The following is a 22,155-nucleotide window of genomic DNA, read 5'->3' as shown; positions in this document are numbered from 1 at the left end:
AAACATCAATATGCGCCCTAAATTTCAGCTAATATCTTGGAAAGTGAGGAAGAGGAGGAAGAAGAGGGAGAAGGAGGAGGAAGAAGGAGGAGAAGGAGGAGGAAGAAGGAGGAGGAGGAGGAGGAAGAAGGAGGGAGGAGGAGAAGGGAGAAAAGGAAGGAGGAGGGAGAAAAGGAGGATAGAGAGGAGGAGGAGTCGAGGAGGATAGAAAGCAACAGAAGGCGATAAGAGAAAGGGAGGAGGAAAAGGAGCCTAGAAAGAAGAATAGTGGAATGGGAAGAAGAAGAAGAAAAATAGACAAGACGGAGAGAGAAGGAGGGAGGGGGGGATGAGGGAGGAGGGAGAGAGGGAGAGAGGAAATAGAATAAGGAGGGAGGGTGAGAGAAAAGGGAATAAGGAAAAGATAAAGAAGAGAAAGCGAAGTACAGAAGAGTGAGGAGGATAGAGGGAAGGGAAGGAATTAAGAGTAAGGGAAAAAGTTGGTTTGAGGGGAGAGAAAAAGAGGAAGACCGTAAGAGGAGGGATGAGGAAGGGTGAAGGGTGTTTTGAGGGCTGAAGGAAGGGGGAGAAGAGATGAAGGATGGGAAGAGGGGACGGAGGAGATGGAAGAGAAATAGGAGAGGAGGAAGAGGAGGAGAGGAAAGAGGGTAGAAGAGATTGAAAGAAGGGGAAAGGAAAAGAGGTTGAGTAAAGAAACGGGAAACAATAGTAAAGTGAAGGAGGAGAGGCGAAGATAAGAATAAATGAGAGAAAGCAAGACAGGATGAAGGTGAGAGAGATTGTTAGCCGTAAAAGATGGAGAGAGAGAGAGAGAGAGAGAGAGAGAGAGAGAGAGAGAGAGAGAGAGAGAGAGAGAGAGAGAGAGAGAGAGAGAGAGAGAGAGAGAGAGAGCCAAGGGTGGAACACTGAAGGAAGAGAGAGAGAGACTGACGGAGAGAAGTGAGAAACTGAGGAGAGAAGGAGAGCTGGTTGAGAGAAGTGAGATGCTGGGAGAGAGAAGAGAGATGCTGAGAGAGAGAGAGAGAGAGAGAGAGAGAGAGAGAGAGAGACGGAGAGAGAGAGAGAGAGAGAGAGAAGAGAGAGGCGTAAGAGAAGATCTGTGACCAACACCCAAGTTACCCTCAATATCCATGATAATTTTTCTCGCCCTTAAAAGATGAATTATTATCTTATACTTGTTATCATACCGAGGGAAGACGTAATGGCGACCTTGCTGAGGGAGGAGACTACCTGTTATGACTGACTGACTGACTGACTGACTGACTGAATAGGTTAATAATTGACTGACTGATTGACTGAATAAATGAATGAATGAATGACTGACTGACTGAATGAATGAATGACAGAGAATGAAGGTAGAGTCTGTGTTTTATTTTTGATTTCGCCCATTACACCTTTGAGGAAACGCTTAAATAATAATAATAATAATAATAATAATAATAATAATAATAATAATAATAATAATAAACCAAACAAGCAAATAAATAAATAAACAAATAAATAACAACACAACAAAATCAAAACAATACAACTTTCTGATAACAAATAAAAATAATAACAAACTCTAACATATTATACCAACAAGAACGGCTGCATCTTACCTATAAAGGAAGAGACGAAAGATAAAGAAAGAAAACGAATAAACACAAAGGTAAAGTGATTCAAATGTCTCTTAATCCAGTGTTCAAATTCACAGTTTTTAGCTAAATTTGGTTTTCAGAGTTATATAGGTCAAACTGGGAGAGAAAGTGGGGAGGAGATTATGATGATGGAGGTGGTATGAGGAAGAGTTGGATAATTGGGGGAGAAGAAAGAGGAACAAGTAAGGTAAAAGGAGGAAGGAAGAGATGGAAGAGGAAAAAAGAAAGGAATAAGGAGAAGGAGGCAGGAGAAGAAGAGTAAAGATGAGGAGGAGGAGGAGACGAGTACTCCACATAATTAATCAGATATGCTTAGATTAAATAGATCCTAATTAGTAAAACTATTATTACTAACTTTCTCAACTATCACTTTCACCATCCACCTGTCAATGTCATCATCAACTGTCACTTTCACCCTCCACCTGTCATGGTAATCCTCAACTGTCACTTTCATCATCCACCTGTCATGGTCATCATCAACTGTCACTTTCACCCTCCACCTGTCATGGTCATCCTCAACTGTCACTTTCACCATCCACCTGTCATGGTCATCATCACCTGTCACTTTCACCCTCTACCTGTCATGGTCATCATCACTGTCACTTTCACCTCCACCTGTCATGGTCATCATCACCCGTCACTTTCAATCCACCTGTCATGGTCATCATCACCTGTCACTTTCACCCTCCACCTGTCATGGTCATCACTGTCACTTTCACCCTCCACCTGTCATGGTTATCATCACCTGTCCTTTTTCACCTCCACCTGTGATCATCATCACCTGTCACTTTCACCCTCCACCTGTCATCACCTGTCACTTCACCCTCCACCTGTCATGGTCATCATCACCTGTCACTTTCACCCTCCACCTGTCATGATCATCATCACCTGTCACTTTCACCTCCACCTGTCATGGTCATCATCACCTGTCACTTTCACCCTCCACCTGTCATGGTCATCATCACCTGTCACTTTCACCCTCCACCTGTCATGGTCATCATCACCTGTCACTTTCACCCTCCACCTGTCATAAACTGTCACTTTTAACCACCACATTCGTCGTCTGCCTCTCCTCTCCTCTCCTCTCCTCTCCATCACCGCAAGAAAAGTCAATAAAATATAAGAAAGAAGGTGAGAGGGAAGTGAGAGAGGGGAAGTGAAAGTGAGGAGGGGTGAGGGAGGTGAGAGAGAGGAAGTGAGAGAGAGGAGGAGAATGGGAGTTAAAGAGAGGAAAGAAGAGGGAGGTGAGAGGGAGGAGGTGAATAGAAGGTGATGAAGTGTGTGTGAGAGAGAGAGAGAGAGAGAGAGAGAGAGAGAGAGAGAGAGAGAGAGAGGGAAAGCATAGGATAGTTGGGTGAAGAGACAGAAACAGGGTGAAAGAAGAGATGGAAAAGGTGGAATAAGATAAGGAGAAGTTGGAGGAGTAAGTTAATATTATTGAGGAGGAGGAGGGAGGAGGAGGAGGCAAAGGGAGGAAGAGGTGGAAGAGGAGGAGGGGGAGGAGAAAGAGAAGGAGGAGAAAGAGTGGAAGAAAAAGGGTGAGAAAGCAGTGCCCCCCTCTGGCCGGCCTTCCCCAACCCCGCCCAACCGATGACGTCAGAGCCCCGCCCACAACCAGCTGGAGGCAGGAGACTCAGCTGTGCTCCACCCTGGCCCACCCCTTGAACCAGCTAATGACCATAACAAAACCATAATAAGAGGCAAACCAACGATAAATTAGGGAGATGAGAAGCGTGGAGATAATTATGGTATAGTATTAGGGAAGTCAATCTAGAATGTTTGAACAAAGGAATTAAAGCGACGTATGGAGAGAGAGAGAGAGAGAGAGAGAGAGAGAGAGAGAGAGAGAGAGAGAGAACTACTACACATTACATTACTTATTATTTACAATAATATAATATAATAAATATACAACTACAGACGGAAAGAGAGACAGATGGTTGGGGATAATTTATATAAATATGTATTATTTGATATACCGGTACTGTATTTTATTATTATTATTATTATTATTATTATTATTATTATTATTATTATTATTATTATTTATTTTTATTTTTATTTTATTTTCTCTTCCTAAATTAAAATATTTTACCACATAAAACACCAATCAGCTTGTGGACGCTATTGTAAATATCTAATATAAATCTTTATTGTACTTGAAAATTAATTAAAACATATGAAATAAAACTCTACGGCATATGCAAATTAATTAAGGAATATAGCTTGAAACTTTATGGGGAAATTAATTGCGATTTCAGGTTTGTTGATTGCATGTGGTGAATGAAGTAGCGATTATCTAAAAACTCGAGGACATATTGGATGTAAAGTTGCCACATGGGGTGTTGGTTGCCATATGTTAAGTTGCCATATGGGGGTGTTAAGTTGCCATATTGGTTGTCATTAATGCCATAACAGAAGGCGAGAATAACATTTTGGGTGTAAACAATGCCATATTGGATGTTAAGAGCATATTAAATGTTAATAACGCCATATTATTGTTAAGGGCAACATATTGGGTAACGAGCCCTTCCACTAGTTATTACTGATGAATTGGTCGTTAAGTGACTTATATTGGGATGCTAACGATGTCATATTGCTTTAACTCACCATATTGGATATTATGCTCCTCAGAATTATGCCATAGACGGTGTTAATTTTCACGATCGCCATTTAGTTGTAAAAATCACCAGTTAAGTTGTCACGAAAGTCATATTGGTTGTTGATGAAAATTATACTGGTTGTTAAAAGCCATAATGGTTGTTAAGAACACCCTATTGATCACAAACAACACCAATATGGTTATCACGAAGGACATAGTCTTATAAATGCCATATTGGCTTTTAAGAATTACACTTGAGCTTTTTAATAATTTTCTGCAACTATAAATTACTTACAGGCATATTTTGGTTATTATCGCCATATTGGTTAATCAGTGTTGTTTTGGTGATAATGGTTAAGTATCGCCCATATTGGTTGTTGTGAAGGTAAGGTCGAGTGTGAATATTGCCAGATTGGTGTCATAATGTCCCTCAATGGTGCTAAAATGGTTGTTTTGGGTCATAATTTTTGGCATTGGCTCCGTATCGATCATAATATTTGTTAATGGTGTCTTACTGGTCATAACCTACATCATAATTCTAGTTAATGGCGTCATATTGGTCGTTTTCTTCAATATAATGCTGGTTATTGTCGTTCTATTGCTTGTTGCGTCTGTCGTTATGCTTTTTAATGGCGCAATATTGGTATTTAAGTCTGGTATAAGGCTCGAAAAAGCATTCCCAATCGGCCATATTTAGGTCACTAATGGCTACTAAGGACGCCATAATGGTTGCTAAGGACGCCATAATATTTGCCAAGGACGCCAAAATTGTTGCTAAGGACGCCGAAATGGTTGCTAAGGACGCCGAAATGGTTGCTAAGGTCACCGAACACGGTTGCTAAGGTCACCGAACATAGTTGCTAAGGACGCCGAAATGGTTGCTAAGGACGCCGAAATGGTTGCTTAGGTCTCCGAACATGGTTGCCTATTGGTTGCCAAGGTCACCGAACTTGGTTCCCTATTGGTTGCTGAGGACGACGAAATGGTTGCTAAGGTCACCGAACATAGACGCTAAGGACGCCGAAGAATGGTTGCTAAGGACGCCGAAATGGTTGCTAAGGTCACGGAACACGGTTTGCTAAAGGTCACCTTACGGTTCGCTAAGGTCGCGAACATGGTTGCCTATTGGTTTGCTAAGGTCACCGAAGGCATGGTTCGTTTGCCTATTGGTTTGCTAAGGACGACAGAAATGGTTGCTAAGGTCACCGAACATGGTTGCCTCGGCTGCCAAGGTCACCGAACTTGGTTGCCTATTGGTTGCTAAGGACGACGAAATGCTTGCTAAGGTCACCGAACATGGTTGCCTATCGGTTGCTAAGGACGCCGAAATGGTTGCTATGGACGCCGAAATGGTTGCTAATGTCACCGAACATGGTTGCCTATTGGTTGCTAAGGACGACGAAATGGTTGCTAAGGTCACCGAACATGGTTGCCTATTGGTTGCTAAGGACGACGAAATGGTTGCTAAGGTCACCGAACATGGTTGCCTATCGGCTGCCAAGGTCACCGAACTTGGTTGCCTATTGGTTGCTAAGGACGACGAAATGCTTGCTAAGGTCACCGAACATGGTTGCCTATTGGTTGCTAAGAACGCCAGGACGGTTGTCAAGGAAGTAGGTACCCTGGCTGGCACGAGAAGCCATACTGCCATCAAAAGAATAAATAATCATCCTGTTATTAATGAAGAAGCCGTAGTCTCTTGTTCCGGTCTGTATATCGCCGGTCAGAAGGGTCGTCCCCGCCATCTTTAAGGAGCTTATCTTGTCACTAAAGAAGCCATGCATCTAGACAGGGGGTGGATGGCTGGGTGGGAGACATTAAAAACCTGCGCTAACAACGTCATAGTGCTTGTTAAGGCGCTCGCTACTGGTTGTTGACGTTATCCTACAAGGGGGTGCTGGTGGTAGAGTGGTACCGCTCTTGCCTTCGCAAGCGAGATGTCACGGGTTCGATTCCCGGGCCGGTGGAAGTTGTTTGGACTTCTTCCTGGCCCCATTAGTCCCTGTTCACCTAGCAGTAAAGTAGGTACCTGGTGTAAGTCGAAAGTTGCGAATTCGTATTCAGGGACAAGTTGTTGGAGCTTCCAATAACTTGATGACATAAACCATTGACTCTCCAGGCTTCTACGCCCTTGACTCTTCAGGCTTCTACGCCCTTAACTCATGAGACATAAAGGCAAGCATGAACTTAGCATGCTTCCCTGTTGGGCACTGTAAACGCTTCTGCGCTTCACCTTACACAAGGCTGTAGGGGAGTGCCCCCCCCCCCCCAAAAAAAAATAACGTTATCCTACAAGTCTATTGGTTCATTTCCCCATACATTAAATCAAACATTGAGGTACAGTATTCTTTTGATAATGGTAGAGAGAATAGTTACAGTAATACGTAAGGCTTTGGGTTAACTTGGTAACTATAATTAGAACGGGATGAAATAAGTTAGTTTGTTAAAATTAGTTAGGTTAGATTAGGTTACGTCGCTAAGTTAAATTGTGATAGAACAAGTTAGGTTAGGCGTCGTTAGGTGAGGTGAGGTGAGGTTAGGTTAGGTTAGGTTAAGTTAGGTAAGTGTGTCAAGTTCATTAAGAGTTTTAAAGGTGTTGGAGTCAGTATCAGCCAGGGGTCATGCAGTGTACTTCGGTGAGGTGTGAAATGACGCTCTACACCGAAAGATGAATATTAATTGGAAGTGAAGATATAGGAATGGCAGGCTTGGAGTGTCTTCTTACCACGCCGCACCTTCCCTTGTGGCGGCAGGCTCGAGATGTCTGCCGTCACACCGCACCTTCCCTTGTGGCGGCAGGCTCGAGATGTCTGCCGTCACACCGCACCTTCCCTTGTGGCGGCAGGCTCGAGATGTCTGCCACCACGCCGCACCATCCCCTGTGGCGGCAGGCTCAGGGTGTCTGCTATTCACACAGGGAGAACTATAATAACCAGTCCCCGCCATACAAGGTGTCTGCCGCCACAAGAAAGGCGACCTGATGCCTTCCATAATTATTACCTATTTTCTTACTCCCTCTCTTTCATTATCTCTACCTCTTCTCAATCCCTCTTTCATTATTAAGTTTTATCTTACCTAAGTTCATTATCACCTTGCTTTCTCATATCCCTCTTTCATTATCACCTCTTCTCAATCTCTCGTTCGTTATCGCCACCTGTTCCCATTTCCTCTTTTATTATAAACTCCTTTTTCCTCCCTTTTCATCGTCTTTTCTCACACCCCTTATTCATCACCTCCTCCTCTTCCCATATCCCCACTAGCCATTATATATAACTACGATATATCGAATCCTCCCTCTAGGTATATAACCACGTTACGTCTTTTAACACATTAACTTACGACACCACAACACCATTCTCCCATAAACGCCAAAATATACCAACTAAAGGACTGTTCAATATAAACATCACCAATATCAGGTCACATGAGGATATGTGACTATTACGGCAGGTCAAAGGTCACTAACCACCCGAGAGCTAAGAGCCGTCTTTGTGGGCATCATCACCTCAACCACTGGTGTGTGTGTGTATTAGATGGAGTTGGCAAATATTAATAATATTATTATTATTATTATTATTATTATTATTATTATTATTATTATTATTATGACTTTTCTTGTATTTCTTGCCCTTTTCCTTTCCCAAAAGTTTATATACATATATATATATGCTGATAACCACAAGGAAAGAAGAAAACACGAAGTTCCCAAGCGCTTTCGTGTAATTCACATCTTCAGGGGTGAGTACAGCATATACCTGGATCACGCACACCTACAGTGATTTACTATATATATATATATATATATATATATATATATATATATATATATATATATATATATATATATATATGTGTGTGTGTGTGTGTGTGTGTTTGCTTACTCGTGTGAATGTGTATGTGTCTGTCTGTACGCGTGTGCGCGCGCGCGTATAATTCCACACTAAAAATAGTAACACAGCGCCTCTCACTCCCACACACCCAGACAGTCTTTGTCTTCGGCCTCCACGGTGATCCCTGTAGTGGCTGGAGGTCACACTTCACTGGTTTACTGACCCTCGAAAACTGGAGGACAACATCACTGACAACCTCCACTCTAAACTCTTCAATGTTTTCCTAAGTCTGACTCACTGCCTCAGTTAGTCTGTCATGTTATAGTTATTAATGCATCAACCATTTTTAAACCCCGCAGCATCTGTGAAAGAAGCAGATACTGTAACGTGTGTTCCATTATGTGTCTGTGTTTATGTATTACACTCACAGCCAAATGGTTAGGTTAGGTTACATTTTTCCACGCAATCTCCCCTTCCCCCAACTACTTCTGTTATCTCTCCTTCCCTTCCTTTTTCTCATCATCTTTCCCTCACCTTCTCCCCTTCCTCCAATTTCCCCTCGGCGCCTGGCACACACCGAGGGACAAGGGAAGTAAATGAAACGTCGCGAGCGTTGGTGGTGGTCTATGGCGGTGATAGACACGTGGTGAGTGGCTACTGAGGCCCTCTGATGACCACCCTGGGGGAGTGTGGTTGAGTGAGGAGGATGGGGTGTGAGGAATGTGGGGTGTCTTGAGTGTGGGGGTGTGGGGGGATGTTAGAGGTGTGGGGAGATAGTGTGGAAGAAGAGAGAGAGAGAGAGAGAAGTACCACTAACCATAGCCTCTCCTTTAGGTGAGTGATGGCGGGTGTACCTAGCGAGGCATCATGGCCGCCGCTGTCCTCCCCCAAACATCAAGGGAAGTATATCACAGCCTCCATCAGCGGTCATCTCCCTCTTACATAATGGATCTACTTCAGGTGACAGACAAGCCGACGTTGAAAATATGTGACGTAACCCGTAGCTTAAAGTACAGTCTATGTAATTAATCATGCCCTTGTAGTGTATGTTAGGAGTGCATTAAATATAGCAAACACTGCACACGACCACCTTCGCTTCCTCAATGGTGAAATTAGTTAGCCATTTACAGCTTGGAGACTGGTAGAGGGTCGGAAACCAGCGACACTTCGAACAGGAAGCCAGAGATGTATCCACTCGGCCGCCGCAACCGTTTACGTCAATAATTTTGCGCAATTCTTATGTGTGAAAATAATTCCAGGACAAGGCGAATCTCTTGTCCCTTTATTTCTTTCAAACAAAATTGAAACAGTTTCACTCAATAATCCTAAGTGTGGGGTCAAAGGTTAAATACAGTACGCGGACGGTAAACAATGTGACCTTTCACGGGTGTTTAAAAGCAAAAGTCGGAAACTGTCAGAGCACGACGGTGGAAAGACTTATTCCTGTAAGATGATTCTGAAAGCATTAAGGAAAGCTCAAAGTGAATCTTGTAAACATTTAAAGATCAAAAGGTTAGGAGAGAGACCCAACATATAAGTCAAAACGTTTAAAACACCAAACAAATCGATAAACATTACATCGATCGTTTATATTATGAAATAAATCGATCTAAAAAACACCCAGAAAAATGCTCCTTCAAAAAATTATAAAATAAATGAATAAATCCCCTCATAGCAACAAGAACCACCATCACCCACATAATACACCTCTCACACTCCTACAAAAACATCCTTATAATAAAAATCCTACAACTCCCAGAAGTACAGGAAAAGGACCATCCAGTGATTCCTAGACCTTCCTCATCTGTATCCCGGGCCCCTACCACCGAGCCTCTTAATCTCTCCTCTCAGAAATGTTAGTTGTACAAATCTATTTTTTTTCCTCCACTATTTGTGTTGGGATGATAATGCTATTTCACCCAGGCCCACGGGAGAGAGAGAGAGAGAGAGAGAGAGAGAGAGAGAGAGAGAGAGAGAGAGAGAGAGAGAGAGAGAGAGAGAGAGAGAGAGAGAGAGAGAGAGAGAGAGTGTGTGCACTTAACAGGGTGTCGCTGAGGAGGAGGGGACTGAGTTAATATATAGAGAGAGAGTGCCGGTGTGGGAGTCATTATGAACGACGTGAAGATCTCCCACAAAGGCGGACCTGACTAAAGATGGGGTGCAAACGTAAGCGCTTTGTCAATACATCGTTAGTGGATAATGGATGATGAGATGAACCACGTGAAGAATAGCCACCCCAGCTTATTTCATTTGATGATTAAACACCTTAAAGCTATCTGGGGGAGAAGGTAAGGTTAGGTTAGGTTAGATTATGTTACCATTAGGGTGGTCAATCTTGAGGTGAAATAAAGCTGGAGTGCCTAATCTTCACGTGATCCTATAAGAAGATTAATCCCTTGAAGGACTCTATAGATCAACGCCAGCAGAGGGATGGAGGACCTCTGTTGGCGGAGGATGAGGAGGGACTCGATGATCTCCCCCTACACACGAACACCACTAAATCAACGCCACTATAAGCGAGCAACACCATCCTTGCCCCCCCCCCCACCCCCTCCCCTACAGCCCACGATTATGACAATGCTTTTGGAGGTTTACGCCATACGAGCTCACTAACGAACCACTCTGAGGCAACACCAGAACAACACCCAGAGTAAGTAGATTCAGGGTCCTCAGGTCTCCTCTCACAAGGTTCAGGGTCTTTAGGTCTCCTCTCACAAGGTTCAGGGTCTTGAGGTCTTCTCTCACAAGGTTCACGGTCCTCAGGTCTCCCTCCACAAGGTTCAGGGTCCTCAGGTCTCCCCCCAAAAGGTTCAGGGTCCTCAGGTCTCCCTCCACAAGTTTCAACGTCCTCCGTCAACTCACACTTGCCTCCTGGGGTGTGATAAGTGAGGGACCTGAGGCCTGTGTGATACCATCCATCAGTCTCCAGAGTCTGTCACACTCACTGTCCTTGCCACACTCACGCTTCCTGTGACACTAACTCTCCCTGCCACACTCATTATTCTTGCCACACTAACTCTCCTTGCCACTCGCTGTTCTTGCCACACTCACTGTTCTTGCCACACTTAATTTGCCTGCTACACTCACTCTCCCTGCCCAGATGAAGGTTCCACCACACACCTCAACTCTCACCCTCGGTTCTCTCCCTCTCGCCCACACACCCTTACTCCCTCCACTGGTTTGTTTACTAGTGTATGAAATTACGTATTTAATGGAGTAACCTTACGAATACATCTCTACAATACATGTACCAGAATACAGTCAAGTGTTCGTATCCTGACTCAAGGTAATGCTAGGATAAGGGCGGCTGCTGCGTGATAGTTTATAGTGGTGGTGGTTGTTAGTATATAATCATATCTACCTTGATTACGATAGTTCGCCTAACGTACAGTACATGATGCGTTCCTATAAACCTATACGTTAACCTGATATACGTGTACGTGAAACGAATATTCTTAACGAGACTTTTAGCTGTATAAATCAGGTAGGGAACTGTATTTATTTTTTTTAGGAAGCTGGAGGCAGGTATTTACCCTCCCTCCATCCTCTTCCGCTGGCCGTCCTCTCTCCTCCTCCATTGTCTCAGGGAAGAAGACTGGAAATGTAAGATTCAAAAGGGAAGAGCATCGTTACCGGCGAGGTTTGTGGGCAGCGGCCGGACGTTTGGGTCTCCCTCAGGGCCACCACCAGTCACCTCCGGCTACACCTCCCTCAGTAGGAGTCCCGGATAGGAGATTCCGCTATGGCTGTGTAAATACTCTCATAGACCTCTAAAAGTCGAAGGTTTTATTTTCTTCACTGTCCTATCTTTACCGTTCTCTCTGCCTCACCCCTCCCTTCTCTCTCATACACAAGACACTCACGGCAGCAGGGTACCAAGGGAGGCAAATGGGAGGATACTCGCTGTGGCGCTAAAAAAGGAGACATCTTTGTAATTGTTAAGTTTCGTAAAAGGAGTCCGTTTGTCTTCTCACTGATTTTGTCAACATATCCGTGAACGAAGAAATTTGTCAGCTGATTTTGTTGACCTCGGTTGTTAGATACTGACCTTAATGCGTGAACTTGACCTTTTAACATCATTCTCTTGTGCCAACACGCTGTAGGGGGGATGGAGGCAGCTGATGGACGTGTTTTTGTGATAGTGGAGGAGTTAACACGTTATGACTGTTGCTGGGTTGTCTTTCTCTTAGTTGGCTCTCATTTGCTGATATCGGAGCACCTGGAGTTTAGGCACCCCAGATTATTTCAACTGATGATTATGATGATTACATACCCTAACGGTGCCTGGGGGAGGTAAGGTTAGGTTAGGTTAGATTTGGTAAAGTAAGGTTGGGTTGGGTCAAGTCTAGGTAGGTTTAGTTAGGTTGGAATAAGTTGGGGTCTATTAGCACAGGAGCCCATTGAACCTGCGACCATCCCCTCACCTACCCGGGGACCACCAGGTGAACCGCTCTCTCGCCAGCCTTGACGTAAACACGAGAACGACGTCATCAATTGCTCCTAGGAGTCGGGGTCTTACAGAGTGACAACAAACTAATTAGCCAATTGATTTGATTATTTTTATTTCTTATTAATTACTTTGTTTCTCCACATCTCTTTCTCTCTCCCTCTTCTTCCTTCACTTTTTAATTTGTATTCTATTACCTCTCTCTCTCTCTCTCTGTTGTCCTCGACTCCTTTCTTTCCTGAGTTGTCATTTTCTGTAATGGTTTTCCAAATGGGCGGTAGAGGCGAGGATGGGTTGAGGGGTGGCCACCCCCGTCCCCTCTACCCTGCCCGTTCTGCCTGGCGGAATATCGGCAGGCGAAGGCGGCGCCGACGACAATAGTGACCTGACGTTTATATTCTCTTCGGGATGACCTAACACCCTCCTCCTGCTGCTCCTCCTCCCCTCCACACCCTGGACCACCTAAACTCCCCCCTTCCCTCACCCCCTAACTTTATCTAACTTAGTGTAACCTAACTCAAGTTAATCTTCAGGTTAACTATATTGGGCGGTCTAATCTCCAGGTAATAATATACATTCGATCACCACCACACCAGCGAGGCAAAAGAAACTGGTCAGTGTGAAGCCTAACAATATTACCGACCATTGAGGACTGAAGGTAGGTGAGGTGCTGGGGTCATGGAGAACACCTTCACACACACACACACACACACACACACACACACACACACACACACACGAGCTATGAATAAGGCAAGAAAGCCCCTCATTCGATAGATATAGGAAAAGGATGCCAAGAGCACTAAGGAGGAGGAGGATGAGGTGTGTCAGGAAGTGCTGGTGGAGGATGAGGACACCGAGATCATTAAGTGGGAGGTGCCGAAGGGAGGAGACGTTGGAGGAGGAGGAGGGGGAGGAGGAGGAGAAGAAAGAAGGAGGTAGGAGCCACTCCCTAGTGTGTTGATCTGGCCGATAACCAATCACGTCGACGATCAATACAGCGTCAGTTCAAGAGCACCAATACAAGCAAGCGTCAGTGAGATCCAATAGCCTACCCACCCCCACCCCACACCCTAAAAAAAAAAACGCACACACACACTACAAATTGCCTCCAATCGCATAAACCTGATTGCCAATAGCTATCGATAAAGAGCGTCTGAATCCAAACGGCGCACTAATCGTTAAAAGCGAATTAGTGTTTTAAGGTGGGTGGGCGGGTTCAGTCGTCAACAATCACAGACAATCACTGGTCAACGATAGGTAATGACTCCTACTACAAGCACCACCAGTGTGAATTAAAGCGAGCTAACTGTGGGAACACGTCAGGAATTCGGGTGTTGCCATGAATGTTAATGACTGGCCACGGCGTCACCAACCTCATGGGCAGTGGTTGTGATGGTAGTGGCGATTATTGTTGTGGTGGTAATGGTGGTGTTGGTGGTTATGATGGATGACCGAGACAACCACAGGTAATATCACATCCGTCTGTCCTCATAATATAAAACAGGAAAGATTCAACCAGACGAGCCTAAGCCAGGAAAGCTTCAACGAGAAAAGCCTCAACTATGATGGCTTCCGCCAGTAAAAGCCTCGAGGCTCCATCCACCTGCTTCTAAAAGGACAGGACAAGAGGTGTTGAGGGGCGGGTGTGGCGGGGCAGAAACACCTCAGCTGGGAGTCAACACCTCCCCAGGTGTGTCGTGCACCTCCACACTCATGGGAGATCTTATATAACACTAAAATAATGTAAAATATAGTTGACTGTGTATTTCTATTTCTCTGACTGAAAATGGCATGCAACTTATGTTGTATTTGTCTACTACTGTAATCAAGCAAAGTAAATATAGATGAATACATAAGCGAGATGAATATAAATAACAAGAGGCAGTCATACCTGGCTGGCTCGTGTCAGCCTCTGCCAACATGTACATTTTTATTGAACCTTGTTTAAAGTTACGTCAATATTTGTCACAGTGTTACACGGTGCTGTGAACCAGCGCTCACAATGATTTAGTGAGCGCCTGTGTATGTATGTATGTGTATGTATGTATGTATGTATGTATGTATGTATGTATGTATGTATGTACATACACTTGATCATATGTTCACTCACTGACTGATGAACTGTCTCTCTTGACTAAGAAAGCCCTACATTGGACTAAAAACAACCCAAAACGTAAGTTGTATAAATAACATTAAAGCACGAGAGGGCCAGAAGGACCGCCATTTACTGCACATGAATGTCCGGGAGAACAATAAGACTCAGTGAAAAAAATGGTAGGTAGGGGAAGACAGACCCCAGGAGGACGGTGATACAAGCCCTGTGTTAGTCTGATGGGGAGTTATAACCTGGTGGTGGTTAACAGGGAGGCGGGCGGTGGCCACGTCCTTAAGACAACAGGTAAGTGGAAATTAAGAGAAGAAAAGAACAAATGAATGTACATAGCGACGAACATAATTGTATCGTAATTTTTGTGGTAATGACTTTAGCAGCAGCAGGCGGGCACCACCACTACACACAGATGGCAGCACCGGGCACCACTGGGTTATTTCAGCAGCAGTATAGGTTAACTGAGAGCTGGTGAGAGCCACGAGTCCTCAGCAGCGGTTGGTAAGGGCCACTAGTCCTCAGCAGTGTGTGTGTGTGTGTGTGTGTGTGTGTGTAATGTAGGTGCGGGTAATCCGGTCTCCTGGGGTTACCCGGGGCTGGTATTTCCGACCGTGGCTCCCTGGAGGACCGGCAGACCCAGTGGAGAGGGAGGTAAACAAGGAAAAACAACACTGATAAATGATACATAAAAGGAAACCACTGAAATGGGAGGTAAGGAAGAGGAAAATAAATATCTTATCTTGAGAACGGAAAGATCGACCAACACACACACACAATAGACAGCTCGACAGACAGATAGAAAAATGCACACACACACACACACACACACACATAACGGGGTCAAAGAAGATAAAAAAAAAACAATAAGGAAAACTAATGGAGATGGTAATTAAAGAGAAGAATAACAAAGTGTAAATAAATAATAAAGATATGAATATGAGAAAAATGGTTTAGAGTTAAGATAAATACATTAAGTCTATCACTCTGGGTGGGTAAACCTGAGAGTATGGTGCTGTGAGTATGGTGAGTGTGGTGCTGAGTATGGTGAGTCAGAGAGTATGGTGGTGTGAGAGTATGGTGAGTGTGAGTATGGTGACAGGTGTGGTGCTGAGAGTATGGTGGTGTGAGTATGGTGAGTGTGGTGCTGAGAGTTTGGTGAGTGTGGTGCTGAGAGTATGGTGAGGAGTATGGGGTGTGGTGCTGAGGATGGTGAGGTGGTGCTGAGAGTATGGTGGTGTGAGGTATGGTGAGTGTGGTGCTGAGAGTATGGTGAGTATGGTGGTGTGGAGATGAGGGTGGTGCTGAGGTTTGGTGAGTAGGTGCTGAGAGTATGGTGAGTATGGTGAGTGCTAGTGCTGAGGATGTGAGAGTATGGTGAGTATGGTGGTGTGAGAGTATGGTGAGTGTGGTGCTGAGAGTTTGGTGAGTATGGTGCTGTGATAGTATGGTGAGTGTGGTGCTGTATGGTGAGTGGCGCTGTGATAGTATGGTGAGTGTGGTGCTGTATAGTAAGTGGTGCTGTGATAGTATGGTGAGTGTGGTGCTGTCAGAGTATGCTGGGTGGTACTGTGAATATGGTGAGTTTGGTGCTGTGAAAGTATGGTGTGGCGCTGAGAGTATGGTTAGAGTGGTAATGAGAGGGAGTGAGTGGTGGGATGGGAGTGTGGAGTATGAGGGAGTGTGTGGTGGAATGGGAGTGGGAAGCACCATCACTAGCCCTAGGATAGACTCTTAAGGAGTGAACTGAGGACGGCACTCGGAGGGCAGCTGAGGGCAAGAAAATTAATTATCCAACCTTCTCTTCGTGAACCCAAAATCCCCGTGGCTCTCAACCATAAAACTGCACCGTCACCGTGATTCAGCAAAAAAAAAGATCACGGTGTCCTTTATCAATATTCTTACCGCTATAATAGTCTGCCACGCCCTTGTAGTCTAGGATGAGGAGATGAACTAAAACCCATGCAAATCTTTACCACGTCTCCAACACAACCACCACTATTTCTCTCCAACAATGTCAACACAATCTTTACCACGTCTCCAATACCATCTCCAACATGACCTCCATTACATCCCCCCAACACAACTTCCACCACAATATCTCCAACACAATTCCCACTACATCTTCGCCAGAATATTTACCACTAATCTCCAACACAATCTCCATCACATCCCCAACATAAAATTCAATACAATTTCAATACAATCTTGACCATCCCTTTACTCACAAACATTCACCAACATCACACTACCACAACAACCATCATCACACTCTACCAAAATATTCACCATCACCTCTCTTCCACAGCAACATCCACCAACACCACCTCTCTACCACAACAGCAACATCCACCACCACCTCTCTCTACCACAACAACCACCACTATAATCTCTCTACCACAACAACAACATCCACCACCACTTCTCTCTACCACAACAACCACCACTATAATCTCTCTACCACTACAACAACATCTACCACCACCTCTCTCTACCACAACAACCACCACTATAATCTCTCTACCACTACAACAACATCCACCACCACCTCTCTCTACCACAACAACCACCACTATAATCTCTCTACCACAACAACAACATCCACCACCACCTCTCTACCAATACAACAACCAACCACTTAATCACCACATAAATAAACAACATCCACCACCAATTTCCCCACCACCACAAACCACCACTATAATCTCTACCACAACAACAACATCCACCACCACCTCTCATCACAACAACCACCAATTGGTTAACTTCTACCAATACAACCACCACCATAATCTCTACCAATTACAACCACCACCTTCATAATCTCTCTACCACAACAACCACCACTATAATCTCTCTACCACAACAACAACATCCACCACCACCTCTCTCTACCACAACAACCACCACTATAATCTCTCTACCACAACAACACCCACCACCACCTCTCTCTCCTACCACACTGGCCATAAATTCACACGAGAAATAATTCCATAAGTCGGCATAGTTTTCAGTAGTCTTGTTTGTGTTCATAGCACATAAACTGGTGAGTTCTGAATGTAAGGGAAAATAGGTCAGCGGCGAGTGATTTATTACCCTGCTTTGAAACGCATTAGAAATATGTGTTTATAGGCCAAATGGTAACTCGATTGTTTGTAGTGTGTGTGTGTGTTTTACGATTTTTTTTTTGGCCAAATATGTAAACTGTAAAGCATGTATAATAATATCCAAATATTCACTTAAATATGAATGCATACATAAATAAATATATATACACGCAAACTTTTCAACAATTTCACTACACACAAACGTAAACATATTGAAATTCACAAACAAACGTGAACTATAACCACACACACACACACACACACACACACACACACACACACACACACATTTTCACAATCAGAGAGAAGTGTTATTTCCAACCCCCCGTGAGAGACCACATTAGTCTTTTGAAATTGTTATTAGAATAATGTATCTATCTCTCTCTTTCTCTCATGAGGAAGAAGGGGAGAGGGAGAGATGAAGGAGGAGGAAGATGGCGAGGTAGAGATAATGATTGTTGTAGAGAGGAGGGGAGAGGAGAGGAGAATAATGTCATAGAGAAAGGATAGGGACAACAGGAGGGAAGAAAGGAAGAAGAGGCGGAAGAGGTGAGGAAGGGGAACGATAGAGAAGCGGAAGCGATGAAAGTTTGAGGAAAAGGAGGAGGGAAAAAGAGAAAACAATGGAAAGGGTGAAGAGGAAGGGTAAGGAGGAAGGAAGAGGAGGAAGAGATTGGAAAGAGAGAGCACGACAGTAGAATGGTTGTAGGAAGAAGAAAGGCGGGGAAGGAAATTAGGATAGAAAGAAAGATGGAGGAAAGAAGAGCTTAGGGAAGAAGAGAGAGAGAGAGAGAGAGAGAGAGAGAGAGAGAGAGAGAGAGAGAGAGAGAGAGAGAGGCTTGAATCCCTCATATCTGTGAAAAATTCAAGGGAACTAAGAGCAGCAGGTGGGAGGGTGTGGGTCTCTTCGGCTTTGATCTTGGCCCACCAGTCTCTGATATTAATATTGAGGGCACGGCTCACGGCTGTCTCTCTTTCTATCACACTGTATTTCTCCACCTAATGACGCCTCTGTCTCGCCCAGACTATTTCTCTACCTAATGACGCCTCTGTCTCGCCCAGACTATTTCTTTACCTAATGACGCTCTGGTTTTTGCCCAGACTATTTCTTTTTTTTACCCATCGACGCCTCTGTCTCGCCCAGACTATTTCTCTACCTAATGACGCTCTGTCTCTCGCCCAGACTATTTTCTACCTAATGACGCCCTTCTGTCTCGCCCAGACTATTTCTTTTACCTAATGACGCCTCTGTCCTCGCCCAGACTATTTCTTTTTTACCCAATGACGCTCTGTCTCGCCTCCAGACTATTTCTCTACCCACGACGCCTCTGTCTCGCCCAGACTATTTCTCTACCTAATGACGCCTCTGTCTCTCCCAGACTATTTCTTTACCTAATGACGCCTCTGTCTCTCCCAGACTATTTCTCTACCTAATGACGCCTCTGTCTCGCCCAGACTATTTCTTTACCTAATGACGCCTCTGTCTCGCCCAGACTATTTCTTTACCTAATGACGCCTCTGTCTCGCCCAGACTATTTCTTTACCTAATGACGCCTCTGTCTCTCCCAGACTATTTCTCCACCTAATGACGCCTCTGTCTCGCCCAGACTATTTTCTCCACCTAATGACGCTCTGTCTCGCCCAGACTATTTCTCTACCTATCGACGCCTCTGTCTCGCCCAGACTATTTCTTTTACCTAATGACGCCTCTGTCTCTCCCAGACTATTTCTTTACCTAATGACGCCTCTGTCTCTCCCAGACTATTTCTCTACCTAATGACGCCTCTGTCTCTCCCAGATTATTTCTCTACCTAATGACGCCTCTGTCTCTCTGGTTACTAATGCCTTTGGCTGTTTCTGTCTCTCAAGCTGATGACGCCTCTGTCTGTTTCTGTAGCTGCTGGTACCTCGGTCTCTCTTTTTAGTTGCTGATGCATGTCCCAGTGCCTCTCTCCAGGTCCTGACGCATCCATTAGTATACATATAAGCCAATAATTTTACATTTAGTGAAGGGTGAGTCCATTTCGGTGGTCACAGGTGTCGAGAGAATGTTAGTATGTTAGATTCCTAGGTTATGTTTCGCCTGAACTGCTAAGTGTCAGTAACTCCTCCTCCACCCCGTCATGCAGAACCTCCTCCTCACCCCGTCATGCGGAGTGAAAGTGTGGGGAAAGTAGAAAGAATTATAATGTTCCCTAGGCCATGTTGTCTTACATTAAGGGACTGTGTGACGGCCCTGAGGTAGGTTACCGACTCTTATTGGTATTTTTTCCCCCGTAATGGTTCAGACCAGAAGGAGGACACGAGAGCCGTCACACTAACACATGGCGCTGGCTCTTGCACTCGAGGCCAAATGTTGCTTTAATGTGTTCAAGCGTCCTGAAACTGGTGGATGTTAATGGTAAACTATTCCTTCCCAAACTTTCCGCGAGAAGTTGTATAAAGGCAACAAGAGTTAATGTAGAGCCACATATCTCCCGGGGGTATACCTGAGGCCTGGCCTGGCTAATACTGTTAAGAGTGTTCAAGGCTGCCATCATTCAGGGGCACCTTTACTTGTGTTTAAGCTGGAGCGAAGCTAATGCCACACAGTAACACCTGCCACCACTACCTTCACAACACTATTACCTTCACAACTACTACAATCTGTAACTACCACCATACCACCACCACCACGACCATAGCACCACCACCACTAACCTCTATCTACCACCATACCACCATCACCACCATCTCCAATCACCACCACTATGAGCCATCTAGTGTTCCCCGGCTGGTGGGTTTTGTCAGGTCCACCACACAATAACCTTTCCCTCTCTGCTATATTTTCTGACACAACAACTGCTCTTCCAAAGATTGTGTGAACCGAGTAAAAATATCCACCACCTTTCGTATCTTTCCTTGCCTCTGATACATACAGCCTGGCAGGGCGATGACGGCTGTAAACTTGCGCAGATCGATATGAACTGCTGCCTGACTGTCCGAGAAACTGCTTATTCAATTTGCGCACAATGTATTACTTAACAAGAATCATTCCACAAGTATCCAGTTCTTCTGCCAAAGCGTTTGTCTGTCACTATGTGATAACTCGTGAAAGCTAATCTAACTTAACCTAACCTTAACTGACCTAACCTACCCTAACATTACTTAACCCAACCTTACCTAACCTAACATTACTTAATCTAACCTAAACTGACCTAATCTACCATGACATTACTTAACCTAACCTAATCTAACTTAACCTAACCTAACCTGACCTAATGTACCCTTACATTACTTAACCTAACCTAACCTAACCCCTGGTACCTCATAATATTTAACCTAATCCTAACTCAACTTGACTCCTCAGCAGGACGTAAACAAAGCCAACTTGAATCACGTGACTCAGGTAAATTTTGAAGTCAAACTATAAATCAAAACATAAGAAAAAAACTACTGAAATGAAGAAAACTATCATAAAATAAACCAAATTAGAAAATACACTTGAAAGCAATTAAAAACACAAAATACAAAGAGTTACGAGGTTATTTAGAAGTGGGTGTTACCTGCTCATAATAATCTGGATAACGCTAATGCACCTGTCACTCACACCTATGAACACCTGTAATTAGCATACGATACTACTTGTTGGACGCTTTCAACGGACGATAACATTTACAATAGATTAAAAAGTAGACCTCAGTGATATCGTAAGTTTTGTAGAGCTGTTCTTATTACTTAAGTTCTCTGTTGCTATTACTCAAGTTCTCTAGTGCTATTGTTATATAAGTTCTCTACTGTTATTGTTATTTAAGTTCTCTATTGCTATTGTCATTTAAATTCGCTACTGCTATTAAGTTTTCTACTGCTATTAAGTTCAATACAGATATTGTCATTAATAACTCTGATAACCGGACATTCAGATAAACAAACAGTGAATAACCAGGTATTCTGATAACCGGACACTGAGATAACGGGGGCATCTAGATAATAGGATACCAGTCAACTAGGCATCATGATAACCGAACATCCACATAACGCGTATCATAACCGGACATCCAGATTAACCGGACACCCTGATGACCGGACATCCAGGTAACCGAACACCCTGATAACCGGACACGCAGATAACCAGGCATCCAGCTAACCGTTCACCTAGATAACCGGCCACCGAGATAAACGGACACCCAGGTAGCCGCACTTCCTTATAACTAGGTTTTCATATATAGTCTCACGTATCCCCTCACTGTCTCGTTACCCCTCACTTATCCCCTCACTCTCTCGTTACCCTCACTCTCTCGTTACCCCTCACTTATCCCCTCACTCTCTCGTTACCCTCACTCTCTCGTTACCCCTCACTTATCCCCTCACTCTCTCGTTACCCCTCACTTATCCCCTCACTCTCTCGTTACCCCTCACTTATCCTACTCTCTAAATCACCCT

Source organism: Homarus americanus, unplaced genomic scaffold, assembly GCF_018991925.1.
Source record: "Homarus americanus isolate GMGI-L3 unplaced genomic scaffold, GMGI_Hamer_2.0 scaffold11022, whole genome shotgun sequence".
Lineage (NCBI taxonomy): Eukaryota > Metazoa > Arthropoda > Malacostraca > Decapoda > Nephropidae > Homarus > Homarus americanus.
Note: the sequence above shows the minus strand (reverse complement) of the source record.